The 7,452-nt window shown below is 37.5% G+C and overlaps 1 pseudogene; it reads left to right on the top strand.

Annotated features, from left to right (window-relative positions):
• Positions 1-4,644: 4,644 nt before the first annotated feature.
• On the top strand, positions 4,645-6,148 carry LOC131858812 (UDP-glycosyltransferase 72B1-like; annotated as a pseudogene).
• Positions 6,149-7,452: the final 1,304 nt, after the last annotated feature.

The raw sequence follows: 7,452 nt of genomic DNA, 5'->3' as shown, positions 1-7,452 counted from the left end.
GATCACAAACCACCTTTGACTATCGTGGGGATGAAGATGTGTGCGATGATGGCATCTTTCGAAAGCACTCACTAGTCCTCCTATCTAGACTTCTTTGCAGCTCCAACTGACACAATCAAAAGTATAGACATCAATGTATAAAATATATAAAAAAATGAATTGTAGAATGACATGTAATAGAACAATTACTTACTGCAAACATATATAATCACATTGTTCATCTATAACTAGGGCATGTTCATGCTCAGGAGTGACAAGGCCCTACAACAAGTGTTAAGATATCAATTAAAATAAAAAATTAGTATCATCATAATTTTCAATAATAGGCCATTAAAAGAACAAGTGAAATTTAGTAATCTGTCTCATACCTTTGCCAAAGATTCCAAACTTGCTACTGTTGCAGCAACACCATGATCCAATGTAGTGTGAACATTAGGAGGAGTATCTGATGTCAACAACTAAAAATAGAACAATTATTATTCAATTATAAAAACTACCTAAAATTGTTTAAAAAAATCAATAATGGATTAAGGTTACCTCGGTGTAAGTGCCGCGATGAACTTCACTATGGGGGGTCAATGTCGAAGGTCGAGCACCAAACTATTTGACATCCAACTGACTTATGAGAAAATAATTTATATATCATTGACTAATCACAAGCAAATATTTGAATTATTTACTGAATACATACTTGATAACTCGGTGGTGTCGTGTAGAACATGGCTAGTGGGATGTCATGGGAAGTATTGACACTCGGACCTTGCATTTTTATCACAATCATTGTACTAATTTAGTTACTATACCACTTCAAAATAATATTTAATAAACAAATTTCCATGATCTTGCTATAATTTACCTACATATCAATGCCAAATGTCTCACTCAACAAAGACTCTATCATAACCATATCCTCTGTAGCAGATGGCTATTGCGTAGGTACATGTTGACTACTATCAGGATCATAAGTGCAAAGAGCCCCACATGACTAACAATTATGAGATGGAACTTTCAAGGCCTGTAAGATTCACTCCCATCACCATGTACTAGAGGCTCGACATACTGTATGAGGGTCTAAGTTAGTGAGCTAATGGAGTCTAAGGTATCCACCTTGACACTGTCCTTCACAATGGAAGGAATGGTCATGTGCTCCACCATAGGTCTACCTCAGGGTCTTGGTACAACATTTGGGTCATGTTGTGCCCCTACTCTATCGTGTGAGGATCCCACACCCCTACCACAGAAGTTTAGGTAGTCAAAATGGTTAAGGATCTCATTGAGTATAGACTCACAATAGAGTTTCATCAAAAAGTATTAAGGCACCTTATGATTATGACATGGTGGCTGATAAAAAACCATCCACCACCTATCCCAAAATTTATTCGTTATCCCTTCATGGTGACACTAATGGATAGGAAACCTCCTGCATCCAGGCTATAATGGTTGATCTGTTCGAGGGTCCGTGAAAAGTGCACATAGGTCAACTTTGTTTATTTTCTTTTTCTTTATTGGAGCATATGATAACTTGTTTGCATAAAATTGTTTTTTTTCTTCTCTTTTGTTGGACCGCATATTAATTTTACCACTCACTGAACCTACATGAGCTACAATAGATTCTAGTGACTCAACAAGGCTTGTCCTGTGAGAGGTTGTTGAATTGGGATCTTTAAGCCTATATATCAACTCCTCAAGTTATTTTTTATTGTTTTCAATTTTCCCTAATATATTTTCTTGTGTGCCTAGGGGATGTCTAGGAATTGGGGGAGGGATTAGCTATGCCTCTTCTCCAGAAGGCTCTTGCTAAGGAGGTGGTGATGGGTTTTCAATATTTTCAGATGGATTTTGAATTCCTAAAATTTAGAACAAATTTTAATTTAAAACCCAATTTAATCCATAGTTTAAAAATAAATTGAGAGTAAAGAAATAGAAATACATACTTCTTTGACCTCCTCGACATCGTGGTGCCATATTCATGAAGATCTCACAACTCTGGAAGAAAAAACATTGCTTCTATTTCGCATGCGCAATTTGGAAGGCAAAAATTGCAGCTTTAGACAGAAAAAAATGAGAAGTACGTCAAATTTGTTTTTTATTTTGCTTTATCTATTTGGTGCACGTCAAATAAGGCATACACCCTATTTGGTATGCAACAAATAGGGCACACAATTTATTTTGTGCATGCCATAACGTTTAATGGGGGCAAAAAAAAAATTGTCACTTAAATTTTGGTCCCTTGTCTTTATGAACTTACCCCTTCATTAATTGGAGCCTCTTTACAAAACATAAGCCGATGGTCGCCTTAAAAATATTGCTTTCCTTCTACCAATTTGTGAGATTCTCAATAATTGATTTCTCTCCACAAGATGCCTTTGAATTTAAAATAGTTTCTTCCCAACTTTTGACATTCCCAGTTCCAACTCGACCTCGAAATGATTCAAAATCAAAATTGATAATATAATTGAAAAGAACATTATATCCTCCATTACCCAATGTGGGCCAATCAAAAAACAATCCAACCACTTCAAGATATCTGTAAACCCTACCCATCTATTTTTCTATGTATACCATACACTCTTGGGAACACAATCAATAGGCTTGATGTGTGGAACAAATCTTCTAAAATCTAATATAAATCTATTTTAAACTTTATTTAGCCCTCCAATTTTCTGTGCTAAATCCATAATCGCATTGAAGTCACTACCCAGAATATAGTTGCCACTGTTCAAATTATTGATTTTGAGCGTTAATACTCTTTAGATCTTTTCTTTATCCTCCATGCGTGTTGGGCCATAAACAGTGAAAAGGAGGACCTCCATATTGGTCAATTTACAATTTATCTTGGCTAGCATCCAACTTTTTTTACTCCAATAGACTAACCTTGACCAAATTAGCATTCCAAAGTTACAGAATTTTATGAATTTAGATCCTTCCTCAATATTAATCTTTGTTTCTTGTAGCATAACAGTATTTCCATTTAGCTTTTCCAGATGGTGTTTCACTGTCTAACACTTGTCAAGGGCCAATAAGCCCTTCACATTCCATTTTAGAAACTTTATTGCTTTCCTTAAAAGAGACACTCGCTCCATTAGTTTTCTTGAGAAAATAAACAACACTCATCAATCCTTTTTCGGATGCTTCATCCTCCCATTTTTGTTTGTCTTTTGACCTCTACATATTTTTGGCCTTACCCAATATCTTAGCCACCAATTGACTTATGCATCTTGGGTCAACAATATATGATTCATCTTAAGAAAATTCTCCTTCTCGTACCCCATCATCATTAGAGAGTCCATTAGGTATGCAAATGATTGGATCGTTGATCTTCTCTGAATTTTTTGAATCGTCAACCTTCCAACCTAGCAAAACCCCAGAATTGGTTTGTCTTCTCGTCATACCTTGTTTGATTATCTCAAAATTACTTTTTTCCTCCTTGATGCATAACTATTTGGGATCTATGGGGGAATCTGCCCTAACCCTAATGACAACATCTTCCTTCTTGTTCTAGTGGCACAAAGCATGTCCATCATTAGGGTTCTTCTTTGGCACCCACCTTTCCTTCCTCCTAGATGGTAGCCTGCAATTGGCCACCATATGATTACACTTTCCAGATCTTAGGCAATAATTTTTTTCTTCTTCTATATCCACCCTTTGAAACTAGGCTTCCCCATTCATCATTAGTTTTATATTCTCTGGAATTCTCCTTATTGCCACTAGTTTTAATCGAGCATACAGATAAGAATCCTCGTTCACAAGATCCACACCAATAATGAGGGTTCCAAGTGATCTCTCAATTTTATGTAATACATCTTCCGACGAGTATTCCATAGGGAATTATTTAATCCTACCAATATGGGTTTCTCATATGGATTTGTTTTTCGGGGATTGAAATTTTTGTCATTTCTACATGTATAGAGGGTAGGCTCCCATAGACCAAAGTCCGTTTTGCATAATTCTTTCCTTAGATGCAAAATAATGAAGAATTCTTTAAGTAAAAACATTATGATCTGTTGTATTTTTAAAGGATTTTTCAACCCAATTGCTGATTTTAACCCTTCCGATTCGAGGACCAACAAATCTACAAATAACCGCTAAATCTTCCAGAAACCTTAAATCTTCTAAAAATTCTTCTATAAGATCAATTGTTTGTAAATTGCTACATTATGTGTGGGCTTGAGAATTCCACATTTTACCCTAATATTGTTATTCACTTTGTGATTCAGATCCTTAGATTCACACGTGATAATCTTTCCTTCCTTTTCCATAGATTCCTACTTTTTTGCTCTGAGTTTAGATCTAAATTTCATAATTATACATATCAAGACTACAATATATGTTAATTCCTTTAAGGAAAATTAATACATTTAAAATAATTTTATATAAATTTATACTCATTTTTCAATAAACATCTCATTAAATAAATCATTTATAATAAATATTAACACCTTACAAAAAATAAAAATAAAAAATATATATATACCTTAAAAATATATATATATATATATATATATATATTCCCGGCCCACAATGGGCCCTCCCCATTAATGGAGGATGGTCAGTCACTGACACACGACATCCATGTCAATGGGACTCTTGTGGCTATACTTGAGCTTTGAGGCTGCTACAAATACAGCTTGTACCTTACAGCACACAATTCCAGTAGCACTACCTCTCTCTGCCTTTGATGGAGAAGCCACATCTCGCCATTTTTCCCCTCAGCGCGGGTATGGGGCATTTCCTTCCATTAGCTGAGTTTGCTAAGCGTCTCTGTGAGTTTCATGGCTTCTCCATCACCCTCATCATCACCAAGTGGATGTGGACTTCTCAGCAGCCCCCTCTTCTGCAACGATTGGCCTCCTCTGCTCTCGACATACGCATTACAGAGATTCCTCACATCACTGAGGATTGAAGATGTTCTGCAATCGCAGCGATCATTTTCGCCCATGTCTGCTTTTATCACAGACCTCCTCTGTACGGAACTGCTCGACGTTACCGCAAAGCTGAAGATGCCAAGTTATTTATTCGTGCCGTCCTCTGCTGCTCTTGTTTGCTTTATGTTACATCTTCCAAAGCTCGTTTCGGAGATGAACGTTTCATTTAGAGACGCCAATTTCGAAGTAGAGATACCGGGGTTACCGCCGATTCCTGCTAGAGATCTGCCGATCCAGGACAGCTCGGATTCCTTGTGTAATTGGGTTGCCCACCATTCCTCCCGCTTCAAGGAAGCATCTGGAGTTCTCATAAACACCTTTGCTGAGCTGGAGGAGGAAGCCATGAAAACCCTTAGCACCCCTGAAACGCCCTCCATCTATCCGATAGGTCCCTTGATGCTCACAGAATCTGATACCCCTGAAATGGCTGGATGAGCAGCCTCCCTCGTCTGAAATGGAAGCTGTCTGAAATGGCTGGATGAGCAGCCTCCCTCGTCTGTTCTGTTTGTGTCCTTCGGAAGCGCAGGCGTTTCGTCCAGCGAGCAAATTACAGATCTGGCATTTGGACTTGAAGCCACCGGCCACCGGTTCCTATGGGTGCTGCGCGGGCACAAATCTGGGGACTCTTCTTCTCTTGAAACTGACATTTCTCAGCTTTTACCGGAGGGTTTTCAGAGTCGAACCGGGGACCGTGGGCTTGTGGTTCTTAATTGGGCCCCTCAGGTAGCGGTTCTTTCTCATCCCTCTACTGGGGGCTTCCTTTCTCATTGCGGGTGGAATTCTACGTTGGAAAGCATCTCTCACGGAGTCCCAATGATCGCTTGGCCTCTGTATGCCGAACAGGGAATGAGCAAGGTCATACTGGTGAAGCAGATTAAGGTAGCCATAGATTTGAAGATGGACAAGAAGGGATTTGTGAAGAGAGAAGAAGTGGAGAGAGCGGTGAGGGAATTGATGGAAGGAGAGGAGGGAAGAAAGGCGAGGGAGAAAATGAAAGAGTTGAAGGGCAAAGCCAAGATTGCTATGACGGAAGGAGGGAGCACAATCAAGGCCACAGCCCGTGCAGCCGCACATATGTCAGCCTCAACTTAAAACGTAAAATAATGATATATATTTTAGTAGGTTAAACACAGCAAGTCGGGAAACACTAAGATACTCCTCGAAACTCTACTAGCAGATCAATAATGGTGATGTATTTTGTTTTAGCATGGTTTCTTCTATTGTATCAGAGACTGCTATGTATCTGAAACCATCATTAGTAAAAGCATTAAGCCTCTGCACAAATGATGCATGGTATTGTGAAGTTGAGAAATCTATTAGTAATTCACAGAGTTTTAGATCATGTTTGCCAGAGAGTCTAGAAAATGTCAAACATAGAATGATCATGGTTATGAAGTTCAATATAAACTTAATTTTAATGGTCTGCTCTCCAAACTATTCAATTGATCTCCTGGCGAATGACCTATTCCGAATCAATGCTCAAATCTCCAAACTACTGGTTGTATTTTTTATGGAAAATGGAGTATTAAATTCTGAGATTTTGGTATTTAAATATTTCATATATTTTTAAAAATATAATATCTTTGGTTTTACATGTCACATTCATTATTTTTTATTTTTTATTTCTAAAATTTTTTCTTAAACAAATGATATTCGTCATTACATCTTAAGATTTAATTTGGGTACTAATATTTTTTGTGAACTGTTTTTCATACTCAATTTTCTGATATTCTTTCTCTCCTTTATGAGATCAGATGATATAGATCTCCTCTATCATACAAGTAGTATGCTCTCCAACCTATCACTCCTGACACACAGGCAATAATACAATTGCCATGATGAACACAGTTGGGACCCTTTCATTGTGTAATGGTCGCCAGCGAAACGCCACTAGGGAGGGACTATATCGTTCCTGTCCATATTCTATCACTCCATCATGAGTCTTCCCTCTTAGTCAAAAAGTTGCGTTTACCTATTTTGCTGAACGGCGGGCGCTGAACAATGAAGAAAGTAGTGCCAGTTTGATCCACCCATTTGCTTACTATGTAGTGGATTTTTTCAACTGGGTGTTATAGCTGCCTCCTTACATTCTGAAAAAAGAGAACAAGCACTGAAGACTGAAGAAAGTAGTGTTTGCTTGTACTATATAACAGATTTTTCAAATGGTCCTTGCCATCTGAAAAAAAGAAAGAGTATCCTAAGACTGCACAGCACCAAAGGTCTGGGAACCCGATTTCATACTGCTGCAATCAGATAATGAAAAATGACCCTTATTTGTAACTGACTGAGAAGATATATATATCTGCATCATTCCTTCTAGTGTTTGGGTTAAAATAATTGATGGGATGTGATCATGTTACACATAACTTAGATTATGCTTTAAAAAGAAAAAAAGTGACCACAAACATATTTTAGATAGCCAACAACTACAATCAACTATTATAAATCCATCAATATTTCACATATTTCATTATATTACCATTTCTATTTTTTTTTTTGAAGGGGTATATAGGAGAGATAAATGGTC

The sequence above is a fragment of the Cryptomeria japonica genome, chromosome 10 (assembly GCF_030272615.1).
Source record: "Cryptomeria japonica chromosome 10, Sugi_1.0, whole genome shotgun sequence".
In the NCBI taxonomy this organism is placed as follows: domain Eukaryota; kingdom Viridiplantae; phylum Streptophyta; class Pinopsida; order Cupressales; family Cupressaceae; genus Cryptomeria; species Cryptomeria japonica.
This window is presented reverse-complemented; position numbering and strand designations above follow the sequence as displayed.